Here is an 18,842-nt window from a genome sequence, read left to right as displayed (position 1 = left end):
CCAGCTTTTCTTTCTCCCTGCTAACATCCTTCAGACAGCACAGTGGATTTGTTTTGTGTGTGCGTGCGCGCACATGTGCATGTGCGATCACGTACATGCATGCACGAGGACGTGTGTGTATGTGCACGAGGACGTGTGCGCATGCGTGCGTGTGCAGAGTGCAATGGTACCAAACGTATGGAACCAAATTTGCACTCTAAATGGACCCAAGCCGCACTCTAAATGCAATGCAACACAAATGGGATGAATTAATCCAGGTCATATGACATACAAAGCACCAATCGCATGACAAGGATCCACTCAGCCATTATATAATCATAGCTTTTAAATGGCATCTTGGTATGCCACACCTGCCAGTTGGATGGATTATCTTGGTACAGGTGAAGGATTTGAACAAATTTGTGAACAATACTGGACAGAAAAAAACCTATTGTGTGTCAGATCTTCTACATCAGCAGCACATTGCTGAAAGAAAATTTTAAAACAGGACATTCAATTGAAGCGTCATCTTTTGCCACCCCTGAACCCTCTGGCTATGTGATCTCTCAGGAGTTGCTGCCAGCGGGCAGTGGAGCAGCAGACTGTTATGCTCCCTGGATGAGAATGAACAGGAGCATGGCTGGAGCTGTGGAGCTGCCCGACTATCAGGCGGCACACAGCACTGCGTTTGACGGTTTGGTGTGACTGCTGGCATCACTACACAGAGCGACTACCGTCAACATGGTCACAGGCGCACACACTAATGGCACTGTGCCCAGTTACAGGGTGAAATCACTTTGTAGTGACTGTGCATCACACCCTGGAGGCATGTGTGCGTGCGCATGGATGTATGTGCATGCCGTCCCGTGGCCCCCTGGGCACATGGGTGCTGAAGGGGAAGGTTATGCTGTGGCCAGATGTTGTGAAAATGTTCCAATAGATTCCCCAGTGTCAGTGTAGAAGATTATGAAAAGGGAGGTCCGTGACTGAGTGCAATGTCAATATTTATTTACACAGAAAGCAAAGGTGGGCAAGATGTACTTAAAAAATGTGCATTTGCTCACTGTCTGTAGCAGATTTACTGACTTTGATTATACTTGGTCCAAATATCACAGTATCAAACATTCTGTTGCCTAGCAGCAGGGAAATGTATAGAATTTCAGTTGTGACAAGCTGAACTCACTAAAGAAGAAACAGGCATGTGGATTTTGTGGATAGGCGTGTTGCTGAGCTTGATATTAAATAGAAATGTGAAAATAACCACAAATTGCATTATTAATCTGAATACATACACACACTCTCTCTCTCTCTCCATCTATCTATCTATCTATACACACACTATCAACATGGTATTTTCACCAGATGTCAGGAACAACTCTAATAATCCACACGTGCAAAGAAACCTAAACAAATAGGTACAGAAATTAAGTTATGTATAATAAAATGGAATGCCACATGGAAAAAGTATTGAACACGCTTACTGAAATGTATTTAATACTTCATACAAAAGCGTTTATTTGTAATTAAGCTTCAAAACACTTCCTGTACAGAGAAACGGAGCTGTGCAGTCTTGCTGAATTTACATGTCAAACATGTGGTGACGTCATGAAAACGTGCAGTATGGGATGGGAGAAAAATGCAGATTATACCAAAAATGCACGCTCGTGACATCAGCTGTGCAATGGGACAAATAATGAATGTCATATGACATAGAATCCATCAATCAACTCAAATGAAAAGGATCTGTTCAAGTGTAGTGTGTGTGTGTGTGTGTGTGTGTGAGACCTTAGCATAATATAGTTCATTTTTTTAATGTACTGTTATGGCTTTAAACTGTTTTGTACTTACATTGAGGACATGCCGTAATTTCCTGTTGTGCTGATACCGTTCATGCAGTTTTCCCTGTTGGGGAAGAACATGATAAAAGGAATTGGGATCCTGTGCCCCTTGGTCATCTCCGGTGGATCTGAAGGTGAGCAGGGTTAGCCACTCCACCCCCCACCCTTTGATAAGACTTGGGATCAGGGAAGAAATTAACCAGACAATGTGTTGGCACTGTGCCTCCTTGCAAACATTTATGACTGTGATGTGTCAGATCTTATATAACTTTCAGGATGTGCTCTGGGATGTCGCATGGGAAGAAGAGGATAATGCTTACTGGGAAATCATAAGGAATTACAGGCTTAGGCTCAGTAGTTTCGGCAAAATGTTAAGCAAAGGTGTTTGGCTTGCTGAAAAAATGAATGAAAGAAGGTAGAAGAAAATAACATAGTGGTGGTGGTTGGGGTAGTCAGGAATAAGAATGATTGAATTTATGCTATTTTTCATGGTTGCCTTCTTCACCTTTTGCAGTTTCCATTTCCAAAGCATTATAACCTGTGGACTCAGGTTTAAAGGGATAATGGAAAGAACTGTTTGGGCACATGAGGTGGAAGTCAATTGAATTTCTGGATGATATTCAGGAAACTCAGAGCAGGGTTTTGGAGTTGTACCTGGTGTGTATTGAGTGGACTCGTTTTACTGGTATCATCCATTTTTTTGACAATTACAGTAAACATGGCATGTGAAAAGTCTCAAAACCAATTTGATTTGTAATAACTGAGACTTGACATGTATTGAGATGAAGCAAATGCTCCATAAAGGAGGTTATGTTTGCTTGTCTCCTGACTGGTAGCAGAATATCTGAAAATGACATGAATGGATTTTATTGGTAGTAGCAAACTCAAAACAGTGTTCTGAAACATCCCAAAACCTTTCAACACCTGTTTTTTGACACATCGCTCCAGAAGCTGTATGAAAATGAAGAAATCATGAGTCTGTGCTAAACAAGTGGTAAGCTTTGATGTTCTAAATGAGGAACACTCAGAACAAGAAAAAGTTGTATGTTCTTGACTGGTCACTTGAAATCCATATCCAACTATTGAACAGAACTAAACATGTTTACAGCCTCTTACCAAAAGGTAGGTAGTTGTCTGTATCAGTACTTTTCCCCTACAGGGGATTAAAAAAAATATGTTTGCAGATGACATTGTGATCTGTAGTGAGAGCAGGTTGAGTCCAGCTTGGACAGGTGGAGATATGCTCTGGAGAGAAGGGGAATGAAAGTCAATGAGAGGGAGCCCGGTGGAATAGTGTGGTTACAAGGAGTAGAACTGGTGAAAGTAGATGAGTTTAAATACTTGGGATCAACTGTCCAAAGTAATGGAGAGTGTGGTAGAGAGCTGAAGAAGAGAGTGCAGGTAGCACGAATGATTTGTGACAGAAGAATATCAGCAAGAGTGAAGGGGAAAGTTTACAAGACAGTAGTGAGATCAGCTGTTGTATGGCTTAGAGACGGTGGCACTAACAAAAAGACAGGAGGCAGAGCTGGAGGCAGCAGAGCTGAAGATGTTGCGATTCTCTTTGGGTGTGATGAGAATGGACAAGTTTAGAATTGAACATATCAGAGGGACAGCTCAGGTGGGACAGTTTGAAGACAAAGTCAGAGAAGCGAGATTGAGATGGTTTGGACATGTGCAGAGGAGGGACTCAGCGTATATAGGGAGAAGGATGCTGAGGATAGAGCCACCAGGCAAGAGGAGAAAAGGGAGGCCAAAGGGAAGGTTTATGGATGTACTGAGAGAGGACATGCAGGTGGTTGGTGTGACACAGGCAGATACAGAGGACAGGGTGAGATGGAAACGACTGGTCTGCTGTGGCGACCCCTAACGGGAACAGCCAAAAGAAGAACAATAATTATGTAGTACTTTAATTTTATTTTATTTGGGGGGGGGGGGGGTAGCATTGTCCATATCATCCTATTTTTTTCTGATTTGGGGTTGGATCTTGTAAGTCATGATAAAACACAAGAATATGTTACTTACCCAACTTTATGAGCAGGTGGATCTGTTGGTTTGGAGTTGAACTACCAATATATACAGACCTGGGTTTGATTCCTGGTGTGTGCTTGAGGATACTTGTCTGTGTTCTTGGACAAGGCACTCCATCTGTATTGTTCTCAGTCCACACAGCTCTAAATGGCTACCAGCCTTGGCTGGGGGAGTAACCTGTGGTGGCGGTATATGGGAATCAGTACCATTGCCTGTATTGAACTTGTATATGCAATTTTAAGTTTCAGGAAAATGCTATTTATAGTTAAATTAGTGCCCTGTTTATACCTGTGCATTGCTTTTTCAGCAAAAAAATTGGATTTCTTCTATACAATGCAATAGTCAAAGGTGAGCAGAGCATTTCAGAGGTGTGATTGCTAAGATTTTAAAATGATTAAGGTAAAAAAAAAAAAAAATAGAGTTAAATTTTCCTTTAAAGATAGAGAAAAAGCTCTAGTGGACCTTGGCAGAGTTTGACATTCCCTTACTGTTTCAAAAAAGATTGTTGCTGACATAAACATGTCTGTAACAGTTTGGCACTGGGAAGAAAACCCTGCATTAAAATAAGTGTTAAAATAACAATTCATTCAGTTTAAGAGCTTTGGTTTTGCATCAGTTGTTTTAATGTTGGAATCCTTTACAGCATTCAAAAATATAGTCACTCATCAATTTTCACTAAATTGCAATGAAAGCTTGATGAAAGTCAGAGATCAGTTTCATATGCTGCTTGTTGCCAGGCCTGCCAAAAGCCCCACAGTTCACCAATTTGTCTGAATCTAGATTTAGTTTAGTGAAAATTCATCTTTTAGTCTTCAGAATTGCTGAATTATGCACAGTGGTATCATGCAGATGGGCATAGACTGGGGACTTGCAAAGAACACAGCAGTTTTTTTTTTTCCTGGATAATCGGTGGAGACAGGACCAAAGATAGTCTGGTTCATGTTGCCAGTGAGGTGTCGTAGCTGTCTGTGTTGCTCACACAGTGTGACTGTGAATGCCAAGTGGAGCTGAGAGTAGGACCTTTGATCTTGCAAACCAAGCCTTTAAAGTGAATGTCAGAGTCAGTAGAGTGTACACGCCAGCCCAACATAGGTAACGTATTTTTATTTTATGCTGTGCGTCCAATATTCCACAAAAAAAAAAAAAAAAAAAAAAAAAAAAAAAAAAAAAAAAATTATATAATGCTGAATATATGACTGGGGTAATGCCAAACAACTCAGAAAATCATGAAATTTAGTGCATGTTGTGACACAAATCCAGAGACTATCAGACAGATTTGCAGAAAGTCCATCATCACATCTTGTCGACGACATGCTTTTGTAGCAGGGCTGCTGGGTTGGATATGAAGTCCAACAATGAGATATGTATGTAATTAATTTGATTTCATTCCTAAAATCTCAGATATTACGGTTTTTCTCTGATACTTTTTCCAGTCTGCTTGTCTGTTACTGGACACCAGAGAAGAAAAAGAAAAAAAGAAGGAAATTCATGTCTTGTTTTAACTCTATCAAAGTGACACCATGGGGAGACATTTTTGACTACTACAGTTTCTGGAGTATAAGTTATTATTATTATTATTTTTTTACTAGTTTGGGAGATTTTGCGACTTACAAACTGAAAAAATCAATATAGTTTATTTATAGAGTGCCAAATCACAATAAAGCTGCCTCAAGGCGCTTCACATGGGTAAGGTCTCACCTTACTCTCGGAATATTCCATGACGAACTTCCAAATGTCCTCAAACTAGTTAATGTTACAAACTGGATTTGACCTGACTGTTTTACATAGTCATGACATACACCAAAATGTCATTCGTGTGCAGTCTAAACTGATCAAACCAAGTGCTTCATATTTGTCTGGGACGAACCAGGGTGCCTGATGGAACATTCCGTTATTGCTTATCATGCTGACACAAACAAGTTCATCAGAGTTTTGATATGACAAACAACAAACAATGCGATCACGTAACCTGCTTACCACATCAGCGCACCAGTATTTGCAGCCAATCATATAGCTCCACTGATAGACATGGCAGGGCAAAGTCCGCCCACCTGGGGGCAGGTCGATGCAGGAATAAGAGCACAAAGGTCAAGGCTCTTGTTTTGCAACGATACATGTGACATTTGCTTCAAGACCCCAGTGTTATCTTAGTGACTCTGTTATCAGTGTAGGCATCTTTTAATACAACATCTGGTTTTTAACTCCATCTCTTGTCAGTTATTGAGTTTGCTTACCACATAAAACTACCGGGTGGGGTTCAGGCAGGCAGACAAACCCCAACAACCCCCTCCTGAGCAAGCACATTGGTGACAGGGGTAAGGAAAAACTCCATTTGGTATTCTTGAGGAAAAAACCTCAAGCAGACCAGACTCAGAGGGGTGACCCACTGGTTAGGCTCATCTAATCCACATTATACTGTATGTGCTGTACTGTATGCACATTGTGGTGAGTTCAAAGCTGAAGTAATGTTGTTTTTGACTTAGTCAGCAAACTGGGGGGATGGACTTGTTTTCCTCTTCACTCTTTCACTGCATTCAACAGGGTATATACCAAGACTTTGGAAATGTCTGGAAAAACTCCCTCAATAGGTACAGTACATATGTGCATTTTTGTGTACATAAGACAAGCATCAGATGTAAATCGGTGAGATTAAATGGAAAGGAGCTGCAGTTTTTTTTTTACATCACCTGATAATAATATATCACCTAGGCAGTCAATGGGGTGTTTTGGCTGCAACTTTTTAATATTTGCTAATAGGCTGCTGACTATTTGTTCCCTTTAATGAGGCTGAACAAGAAACAATTAATGTTAAGTTAAGAGGATGCAGCAATCAAAAGTATGCTCGTTTTCACATTTTTCTGCCATCCGCTGCCATCCTCAAACCCTTTATCTTCTCAAAAGCCAAGATAGTGTGACAGCAGCAATTTACAGCCACTGAAAACGTCCCTCTCATCACAAAATAACAGGATGCGGAAATCTATAAAATGTTTCAAAGCTGTGGGCTGCCAGGCTTTTATCTGCTGTTCACCAGATCTCGCTGTCCCACTCCCACATACTTCTGTCCGCCAGGCCGGAGAAGGCAGAGTCGTTCTGTATATCACAGCTCCAGAGTTGGGCATAGATATTCCCTATTTTATCAGTACGAGTGCTGCATTCACATGCCGGCTGAAAACCTGTCATACTGGATGCTATAGCCGACTCGCTGTCAGCTGCAGGGGCACACTTTAGATGGTGTAGTAATTTTACAGTGGTAATAAGACAAACATTAATTGACTTAACTGAAAAATAAGTGTTTTTGTTAGGTTTTGGAAAACTCTCAGCATGTAGCCTGTAAAATGTAATGAATGCATGAATATGTCCACCCCTCCAGGTTCTTAACACTGTAACTCATAAAGAATAAATGCTATCATCTTGTAACTCACGATATTAAAAAGCCATATTATGAGTATAAACTCATTAGATATTGATTAACTTTGATGCACCAGATCAATCCAAAAATCACATTTTGTTTTTACTGTTGTGTGTGTGTGTGTGTTATGTATTCCCCTGGATCTGCTGCTTCCCCTTAGTTTTCCTTTCTCTGGCTGTCAGTTTTTAGTAGTTTGCAGGTGTGTGGGAGACAGGGTGGATTCCCCAGTTCTGCCACATCATCTTAATGAAGAACTCCTCTGATACTCAGCTTCACCATCACCACCCTGCCAGATCGTAACCTCTACTACTGACAGTATTACATTCCAGATAACTTTCAAGTTGTATTTTCTGAACTGATAATGAGAGTACTTTTGTCTTTTATTCTTCCAGTTCTTGATCCTGACCACAGCGCTGCTCCTCCTAGTCATGATCGTGCCTTCAGTCCTGTATAGGCCCTGAGGCCAGTAATGACCCTTAAGGTGCCATGAAACTTTGATCCATGCACTTGTACGCACATCGTTGTGATGATCCCACCCGCTGTGTTCCCAGCAGGATGTCGTGCTTTGTTCCACCGGCTGCCACACATTGTGTGCTGGCCGCTGTCTATATAAAATAATTATTTTGTAGCGGATTAATCATTTTCTGTCCAAGTTGGCTGTTGACTATGGCTCTAATCGCTTCCAGAATCACAGAGTGCTCCAGCTGCTGCTTTTCTTGTGCGCTGAACAAGGTGGAGAAAGCATTTGGAGCCGTCTAAAAAGGTGATTACTTGTCATGTTTATATCGTATTAGCTTGGTAAAACAGTTGCATGTTCATCCCTTCTTGTGTGCAGTTGTAAAAGTATGTTTATGATCGATTTAACATCTCGTTATAATCGTTCAGAGGAGCTGTTGCAATCACTCGCACGCACACAAAGTGTTTTTGACTTGTTTGCGTAATGGTCACGTGAAGTTCGCGTAGTTAACGCGTGATGGAAATTTTGAACATTTCAAAATTTTCTTTGGGCACTTGCACAAAGCTGCGCAGTTTACAACAGTTTACAATGAGTTTTAGACGAGTTTACTCTCCTGCACAGCAGAGTGCGTGTAAGTGCAAGTGTCACGGGGCCTTTACATTCCAGAGCTTGAAGATAAAGAGTCTTTAACTCCTCCTGCTTTCCCAGCCAAGGCTGGTACCCAGTTATAGCTTGGTGGACTTGGACAATGAAGGTAATGAATTTCGTCAAAAGACGCAGACAAGAATTTTGACCAGAATCAAACAGAGGTCTACTTATCTCACTGAGGTGCTTGCTCTACACTACACAAACAAAAGAGACTTTAATTAAACGCAAACAGGAAGAGCGGGCTTATGTTTGCCAAAAGACACAAATTAGACTGGAACATGGATTTCACAACTCCTTTTTACTTTGCTTTTTGTCTGCACATTGATGGTCTGGGGTACAGTCACTTTCTTTGTGGACTATTTAAAACAGAGGGGAAAAAAATGATACAAAAAGAAAAAGAAAAGGTGCTCCTTAAAGGAGTGGAGACAGCGCGACCACCGGACTTTCTGGTAAGTCAGAACAGCTGTTTTATTTTATTTTCCGCTCCATGCGTCCGTCATCTCGCTTTCTCATTGGCTGCACGTCACATTCAGCAGGCTGTGTGCTCGTTTGTGGTCAGAGGACACCACACACGCTGCGATATTGGGCCAAAAAAATCCAATATGTTGAATATCCCCGATTTGCGATCGGAGCACTCCTGACGTCCTTCCGAGCAGATCAGAGTGCTCTTAACACACCACACACAGCAGGAATATCTGATAAGATTATCTTTAGCGTCATCACGATTGTCGGGGCATCGTTAAGATTGTCGGAAGGGGAAGACCCGGCCTTAGCCTTCTTGACGAGCTATCCAGAGTGCAGCAGACTGACCCTACAAGTGAATGAGATACATTAAAAATGGTACAAAAATACTTTGAAAAACAACTGATAGTCATAGTTTCTATTAAATGTTGAAATGGAGGCTACAAGTATACCATAATGTAGCAGAAAATGTATTTTATAATCAATAAGTTAACAGAGTATATGGTGAATGACAGTTGTTGTCCATGGCAACCAAGGGGAAATAAATTGATTTGACAGCCAGAGACTTTGATACTAGGTTACATCAACCTCATGGAAAACTATTGCAATATCTCGCAAAAGTATCTTTTTTTCCCCCATGTCCCTTTTGGGGCTCTGTAGAAACATTCCAATTTAAAGGATGTGGATTCTGGACATGAAAACCACAAATGAGTCAGTATTGCACAACAAAATGATGCTTACTCTGCACATCAGGCAGAAGCTCAGCCCTTAAAAGTGTTCATTCTAAACTTGTAACATCATATCTTGAAAGAATCCACCTGTCTGTCGCAACAAGGTGTTAATGTGGGCACTCCCTTGGCCTTGTTCATGTGCTACGGTCTTCAGCACTGAGGCAAAGTGCATGCTGCGTGATGCTCAGGAACATGCACCACATGGACATAATGTGCTAATCACCTTTCCTTCATAAGTCAGGTGGTATGGTCAAGTCATGACTCATTTAATGCAGTCATTGTGAACATCCTCCAGAGAGGCGTAGTTCCACTGAACAAGTGAGTAAAATTTATTTATACAGCACTTATCACAGATAAAAATCATAATACGCATCACAAGAAACAGTAAAAATAAAATCATAACATATCGAACAAGAGCAATCCGAGATTTTTGACGTCTGCCAAGGGTTGATGAGAACTCAAAATAACCAGTGGCAGGCACAGTTCAGCTAATCTGATAACAGATAATTATCAAAGCTAATGTTTTTGCTCGTGGATGTTTTTCAGAAAAGTTTTAAAATCATCGGAACAGTTATCTTCCGATAAATTTAGTTCCGATAACTTTCAATCCGCTAACATTTTTTTTTGCTGGTAAAGTGAACAAAGTTTAATGGTCTAAAACATTTACAAACCCTAAAATCAAACATTTTAGTCCGTCTGTTGTGCGCTTGTAGCAGACTGGCTGCCTGTCGCTTGCTGATGATGTCATCATTAAGTGCAAAATATATGTAATTCACATCGTGACCCGGACTTTACCTGGATCTGGATTCCACAACGCAATGCAATAATTGCATACTGATCCAGAATGGTTCGACTGATCAAGATGTTGCAATCTAATATTTAATTCAGAAGCTGAAACAAAATAGTGTCTTCCTGATCTTGGTTTTACATCGTGATGTAATCCTTAAAGGTCTACAAAGTGAAATCCTGATCCAGATCATCTTGAAAATTTAATAGAGTCTTCCAAGGCCTAACACCAGTGTGTGGTGAAAATCCGTTATGTAGTTTTGATGTAAGCCTCAAAGTCCGACAAAGTGAAGTGTAAAAATTGAAATGCTGAAACAGAAGCCGTGTCCGGATCACCTCCAAAATTCCTTGGAATCTTTCAGGGCCTAATATCTCTCTGTGGTGCAAATTTGGTGAGAATCCATGAAATAGCTTTGATGTAATCCTTAAAAGCCTATACAAAGTGAAATATTGATCCAGAATCCGGATCACCTCCAAAATATAGTGGCATCTTCCATGGTCTAATATCTAGCTTTGGTAAAAATGTCATCAAAATGCATGTAGTAGTTTTGAGGTAATCCTGCTAACAGACAGACAGACAAATAAATAAATAAATGCAGATAATTTTATTACATCTTTGGCATACATAACTCTGTAACATGATAAAAATGGAAAACAGCATCAAAACAAAAAGGGATTGGTTTCATTAACATACAGACACCTGTTGTCAGGAAACCAACCTAGCTATTCTGTTGGTTTAAGTTGGCCTTTGGGGAAAATTGATTTGTCTTCATTTGACCGACTGTATTTCCATACTCATGGTGACAGTGATCAAAGCTGCCAATTTCCATCAAAGCAACCCATTTCTTTGCTTGAACGTGTTTTCCGCACACATAAAAGCAAACAAATGGTTTACCTCTCCAAACGATACACCTCCTGTGGAGCTGCTCTCGTGCACTACAATGAGTTGTTTGAGAACCCAAAAATCACACACTGAGAGACAGCGACAGGGTGCAGTTGTGTCAATAGTTTGGCAATCAGACTGGCCCACCATTTCATTGAGATCTCTCATTAGGATTTCCACATCAAATGAAATTCAGCCGCAGCACCATCGGTTGGGTCGTGCTTTGATTTCGCACACACGTCACACACTGAAAAGAGGGAAAAACCCTGAAATTTTTAGTTCTCTGTGTCCATCTTCTGGATTTACAGTTGAGGATTGAGGCTTTTCATGAGCAGAAGTAACACTGACACGTGGAGAGGGTTATCAGTTCACATTTGGCATCAGTTTGAGAGCTGCTCTCCCCCGGGGCGATGGCGACACACGCTGTGTTGAAGACAGCTGACCTCTTGTCTCCACATCAATACACGTCCCTCACAGCTGCTTCTGGTTGCACCTTTAAAGAGATAGAGCTGTCAGCAGTTCACGTCTCTTACTAACAGCGTGTCTTGTCCAGTTGTCCTTGAGCGGGACTTTTAATTCTCATATGCCCAGGCAACAAAAGTCAGAGCTCTGGCTTAACGTCAAATAGCCGTACCGCAGTAGTACACAATATGATCAATTTAACCTCCAACAATTTCCATTCAAGATATGTTTTTTTTGTCACTCACTACTGCCTGAGGTACACAGATATCTGCAGTTGCTTGTACATCCATGTGCCAAATATCACCTATAATGACAGGTGCACTTTATTTAATATTTATAATTTTCATTCACATTAATATTTTACATATTAAAGGTTGCAGGAGTACTGTAATGCTTGCAACATAACGCATTAAACCTTGCATGGAATTAATTCTAAGTTTTGTTGGCAATGTTTGGAAAAAGTGACAACCAGAAAATGAAGCTGTTGCAACCATATTATAATTAACTGGAAATAAATTTGGTAAATGGACTGCATTCTATAGCGCTTTTTCATATGAAGCAGAAGCTTAGAGTATTACAAAAGACGGGGTTCCATTACCCTTCAAATTGTGTAATTTGAACAAGCAAATTAAAAATTCACTTAATGGAAAAGGCTCTTAAATATGGCAAAAACATTTTTACAGACTCGTGAGATGTTTTTTTCAGGTGATTCAAAAAGGAGTATTTCACAAAACTGCACTGGAAACATTTTTTTCCACCATTTCAATTTCATTTATATAGCACCAAATCACAACAAAGCTGCCTCAAGGTGCTTCACACAAGTAAAGTCTAACCTTACCAACCCCTAGAACAAGCACACAGGTGACAGTAGTAAGGAAAACCTCTCTTTGATGATATTGAGGAAGAAATCTCAAGCAGACCAGACTCAAAGGGGTGACCTTCTGCTTGGGCCATGCTACCAAAAAAAGTTTACAATACAGAACACAACAACAACTGACCAGAGTCGATGCAGGTGTCTAGTCTGCCGTCAGGAGGGGAGGGATCATCGAGCCACTTGCTGGATCTGTTCCTACAGTGGAGTTCACCCTGCATCCGCCACAAAAATCATCCAATCCAACACATGGATTCAGCTGCATCTCAGACAAAGAGAAATAGAAAACAGAATCAGTCGGACAGAAAAATGACACTTAAGGTATAATTCGTCAGCATTAAGCAACAGGAAAGCAGAAGAAATACTCAGGTGATCACTGGCTACAAGCTTCACTAACAGACCCAGACTTTAGATAAAGTTAAGGCTGAGACCTCTGTTTACCAATAAAATGAATTTAAAAAGGTAGGAAGCATAGTACTATACTATGCCAGCATGTTAGCCATACAAAAGGGAGAATAAATGCTTCTTAAGTCTGGACTTGAATGTTTCTACAGAATCTGACTGTTTTATTGACGCAGGGAGATCATTCCACAAAACATGGGCATGATAAGAGAAAGCTCTGTGGCCCACAGACTTTTTATTCATCCTAGGGACACAAAGTTGTCCTGCAACCTGAGAACACAGAGCCCGGGCCGGTACATAGGGTTGAATTAGGTCAGCTAAGTAGGGAGGTGCCAGTCCATGAATAATTTTATAGGTTAAAAGCAGAACCTTAAAATTTGATCTCACAGCTACAGGAAGACAGTGGAGACACCAAAATGGGTCTAATGTGGTCAAACTTTCTGCTTCCTGTCAAGAGTCTGGCAGCAGTGTTTGGAACCAATTGGAGACCCCAAATGCTCAACTGTGGTAAAGCAAAAAATAGATCAGTGCGGTAGTCCAATCCAGTATAAACAAATGCATGAATCAGTGTCTCAGCATCAGTGTTATGAATGAGCCTAGGGGTGAACCAAGACATAACATAAAAGTTATTTCCCCAATCCCCACTCCCAACGATGACCAAACTTCCAGATCTGCAGTCCAAAAGACAATTAATTTATTATTCTTAAATAAAACTTCAGGGTGAGAAAAGGCTAAAATAACAAACAAATCCCTGCTTTTACCTAGTGCGCAAATAGAACAACCAAAAAACAGTAGCCTTACCTAAGCTCCTAAGCAAGAAACAGGAGAAAACTATCAAAATAATGTGGCTTCTCAACCCTACTAACAAAAAGTGTTGGACTGCTTTACAAAAACAAATAGTTACAAAATATGCAAAAAAAAAAAAAAAAGTACAAAAATATTAACAAAAGAGACAAGCGTCCTCAGACACACATCAATTGGGAGCAGGAAGAGGGTGGAGCAGTGGATGTTGGTTTCAGTTTTCCTTATAAAGCCGGGGCCTTCATCGCTGGAGCAATCAGCCAGTGCCATCTGTACAAGCTCACCGACAATAAAAGAGACTCACAGCATGCAAAGTAAACAGCGCCTCACCTACGTGGGGAGGGTAACTACACTTATGCGCCCCAAAAAGAACCACATATTACCTCAGGGTCATAACAATCAGCCATAGACAGGATGGGACAGATCTTTGCTATATTTCACAGGTGAAAGAAAGCAGTCCTCATAATGTCTGTCATGTGGAGGTCAAAGGACATCGTAGGATCAAAAATTACACCAAGGTTCCTCACTTCGTCAGTGTAATGTATGACACACGAGCCTAGGTTAAGTGTTAGCTGGTCAAATTGATGCTGATGTTTCACTGGACCAAGAATCATCATTTCAGAAAGTCATATGGGTACTTTTGAGAAGTCACATGACATTCTGAAATAAGATGGCATGGTTATAAAAGATGACATTACAGCAGTATTGAATTAAAACAAAACATCAATATTTATTGAGACTTACCCATCTGTTGTCATGAACACTGGAATTACAGTTCTTGGGAGAGCCTCACTGGATAAGAGATATCGCAAGAGGACAAAACCCAGCATTCGCATTCTATCACTCAAAGGAAACTGTCATTTCACTGTTTTGTTTTGTCAACATTCTGAAAATATCACTTAACATTTGCACAGATATCTAATGGAAAGCCAGCTGGCAATGCCTCACATTCAACTATACTGATGTCATCGTGCTGCAGAACAAGATACTTAACCACACACCAGGATCACCTTGGAGATTACACAGCTTGCCCAAAGGGCCCTTAGTGATCTGAAAGGGATTTGAAACAGGTGTTGAAAATGGGGGATTTTATTGTGAAATTGATCTGGAAAATGTGGGTTTTGGCAGATGATGTCAGTATGACAGATAATTCTGTTTTTATTTCACAACGCTTTTATCACGCCACTGCAAATCTCTCAGAGATGCACTAACCACAGTGCTTGACCTGCATCAAGAATGCTTCGGGGATGTGCCTCTCATGCAGGTGGTGTGCAAGTTATAACATGTTAACAATGAAATGAATATCACGTTCTGAAGCTGCCATGCATGTGCAGTACATCTGCTGTGAAATAGGTGTAAGGTTTAGACCGAGAGCTTTGTGATGACTTATGATCAGGAGCTATATAAAAAAATGTAACTAAAAATTGTAATTAATCAGAAAATCAGAATGCTTTGGAAAGTAATAAGAAAGTAAGACCTGTTTTGTTGTGGCCTGTATTTTCCATCAAGTGTTCATATTCTGAAAAACTGGTGACGTTAAAAGCTTTAGAGGAGGAATGTTTCTGTGAAGGCTCTCAGTTGTCCAGGTGGTTTCCATAGTAGAGAAGCTTGAATCTTCGACTGGACTAGGTTGCTTGACGCGAGGATGTTTCGCTTCAAATCGCAGAAGCTTCCTCAGCTAAAATTCTTGCTCTGGTAGTCTGACTTCTGTCTTCTCTACAAGAGTCAAGAGCAGCAGACGTGTCCATAAAAATCATAGAGGGATATGCATTGCAAACTTAATACCCATTACTATATTGGATCATGTTGAAATTGAGGATGGCCCAGTGGTTGTTCCAGTAATAGCAAAGATTTTGTGTCTGCTATCTACAACATGCGTGGAATTTCTCAAACCTAAACCTACTTCCAGGCATCTTATATATGCCACTCTGGAACCACCCCTAAACCCAAACAGTTCAACTGTCAACCCCACTGAGGTCCTTAGACTGGGTCTCATTAACATAAGATCACTGTCCTCAAAATCATTGTTGATTAATTATTTAATTATTGATCATCAATTAGATATGATTGGGTTATGTGAAACCTGGCTTAAACCTACAGCTGTCCTCCCCTTAAATGAGCCTGCCCACCAGCATATACATTTAGTCACATCCCTCATGATGCGAAGCAAGGCAGGGGTGTTGCTCTTATTTATAAATCTAGGTTTAGCTTATTAGCTGTTGGGGGTCACAAATGTAACTCGTTTGAGCATTTGATTCTCCGCTCCGCTCAGGATATTATGCATTGCCAAGGTCAGAAGAATAAAAATCAGCCGTATTACTTTGTCACTGTATACAGTGGCCCATATTCTGAATTCTTAGATGAATTTGGTGCATTCATCTCTAACTTGTCAACTAGACCAGATAACATTCTGATCATCGGTGACTTTGACATTCATATAAATAAGCCTTCTGATCCCCTCTGCAAATCATTTATGGAAATTGTGGATGCATTAGGATTTCGGCAATGCATTCGGGATTCGACGCACATTAGTGGAAATACCCTGTATCTGGTTCTCGCACGTGGTATTGCTGTCACGAATATTGACATCATGCCTCTTACATCAGTGGTCTCTGATCACTCACTTATTAAGTTTACAGTTTCGCTGCTGTGTTTAGTGGAACAACAACCTTATTTATCACTGCAGCGATGCATAAACTCCTCAACTAAGACTGAACTAGAAGCTAGACTGCCTGATGTCTTAGCCTCACTTTTGACAAATACCCAGTCAGTAGATAGACTTGTGGATCGTTTAAACTCAGTGCTCAAAACGACACTCGACATGATTGCACCACCTATGTTGAAACCGCACTCCCCCAAATCGCAGTCACCTTGGTTCAGTGATTACCTGCGTGACATCAAGCATAAAGCAAGAGGTCTAGAATGGAAATGGCGTCGTTCAAAATTAGAAGTATTCCACCTTGCATGGCGTGATGCTATCTTAGACTATAAGCATGCATTATTGACTACAAAGTGGACCTATTACTTTGATTTGATCAACAAAAACAAGCATAACTAAAAGTTCTTGTTTGACACGGTGGCAACACTTATTCATGGACAACCACCTGTAGCTCGCTCTTCTTTTACAGCACAAGATTTCCTAGATTACTTTGAGAAGAAAATAGATGACATTAGGTTGAACATATCCCAGCATGCCTTAACCCAGCCACTACACCCTGCTATAGAGGTGGGCACCACTACTGAGGTATTACCTAGATTTACATAATTTGAAAGTATCTCTCTAGACATGCTGACGAAACTCGTAACGTCAACAAAAAGCACAACCTGTTTATTTGATCCTATACCAACAAAACTGTTTAAGGACCTGTGGCCCTTTGGGCCGATTGTACTGGAAATTATTAATCTTTCTTTAACTTCTGGATCTGTTCCTAAACGTTTCAAATCTGCAGTGATTAAACCATTACTTAAGAAACCTCTTGACCCTAGTGTATTGAAAAACTATCGGCCGATATCAAATCTATCATTTTGCTCTAAAATTCTGGAAAAAGTGGTGTCACGGCAGCTCATAGACTATCTTACTGAGAATAATCTCTTTGAGTCACTGCAGTCTGCTTTTAGAAAATATCATTCCACAGAGACGGCTCTCACTAAAGTGGTGAATGAGCTTCTGCTTACAATGGATTCGGACACTACTACGGTTCTGCTGCTGTTAGATCTCAGTGCTGCATTTGATACCGTGGATCATCATATTCTACTTGATAGGCTGGAAAATCATTTTGGGATTACTGGGAGTGCCCTTGCATGGCTGACATCATACTTGACTAGTCGTTCTCACTGTGTTTTGTACAGTAACACTACCTCTAAACTTAGTGACATGAAATTTGGGGTTCTGCAGGGGTCTGTCTTAGGCCCCCTGCTTTTCTCCCTTTATATAGCACCCCTTGGGCACATATTGCTGCGTTTTGGGATTACCTTTCACTGCTATGCAGATGATACTCAGTTATATATGTTGATAACTGCTGGTAATCTCGTTCACATAAAATCCTTAGAAGATTGCCTTGCAGCAGTGAGACATTAGATGTCTAGACACTTCCTACTTTTAAACTCTGAAAAGACTGAAATGATAGTTCTTGGTCCAGTGAGACATCGGCATCATTTTGACCATTTAACACTCAGCCTAGGCTCGTGTGTCATACGTCACACTGACAAAGTGAGGAACCTTGGGGTAATTTTTGATCCTTTGTTGTCCTTTGGCCTCCATATTAGAAATATTACTAGGACTGCTTTCTTCCACCTGCGAAATATAGTGAAGATTCGTCCCATCCTGTCTATGGCTGATGCTGAGACCCTGATCCATGCGTTCATCTCTTCTAGATTGGACTACTGCAATGTTCTATTTTCTGGTTTACCACAGTCTAGCATTAGGGCTCTCCAATTGGTTCAGAATGCTGCAGCCAGACTTCTGACACGAAGCAGAAAGTTTGACCACATTACACCTATTTTGGCGTCTCTTCACTTGCTTCCTGTCCCAGTGAGGTCAGATTTTAAGGTTCTGCTACTAACCTATAAAATTATTCATGGACTGGCACCTCCCTACCTACCTGACCTAATTAAACCTTACGTACCGGCCCGGGCTTTACATTCTCAGGGTGCAGGACTACTTTGTGTCCCTAGGGTGAATAAGACGTCTGCGGGTCATAGAGCTTTCTCTTATCGTGCCCCTGTTCTGTGGAATGATCTCCTTGCGTCAATAAAACAGTCAGATTCTGTGGAGACTTTCAAGTCCAGACTTAAGACGCACTTATTTTTCCTTTCATATGGCTAGCATACTGGTACAGTTTTGCTTTACGCTTTTTACTCTTTTATGTTTTCATGTTATTAGTAATTGGAGCGGGCCACGGCCTCAACTTCACCTAAATTCTGGGTCTTTTAGTGAAGCTTAGGGCTAGCAGCCGGCGATCACCTTAGTATTTCTTCTGTTTTTCTTGTTGATTAATGCTGGCAAATTATACAGTACTTTTTGTCTTTCTGATGCCTAATTCTGTTTTTTTCTCTGTTTAAGGTGCAGCATCCAGAGATGGG

Source organism: Thalassophryne amazonica, chromosome 3, assembly GCF_902500255.1.
Source record: "Thalassophryne amazonica chromosome 3, fThaAma1.1, whole genome shotgun sequence".
Classification (NCBI taxonomy): Eukaryota; Metazoa; Chordata; class Actinopteri; order Batrachoidiformes; family Batrachoididae; genus Thalassophryne; species Thalassophryne amazonica.
The sequence above is the reverse complement of the archived record's forward strand: the minus strand, read 5'-3'. Positions refer to the sequence as shown.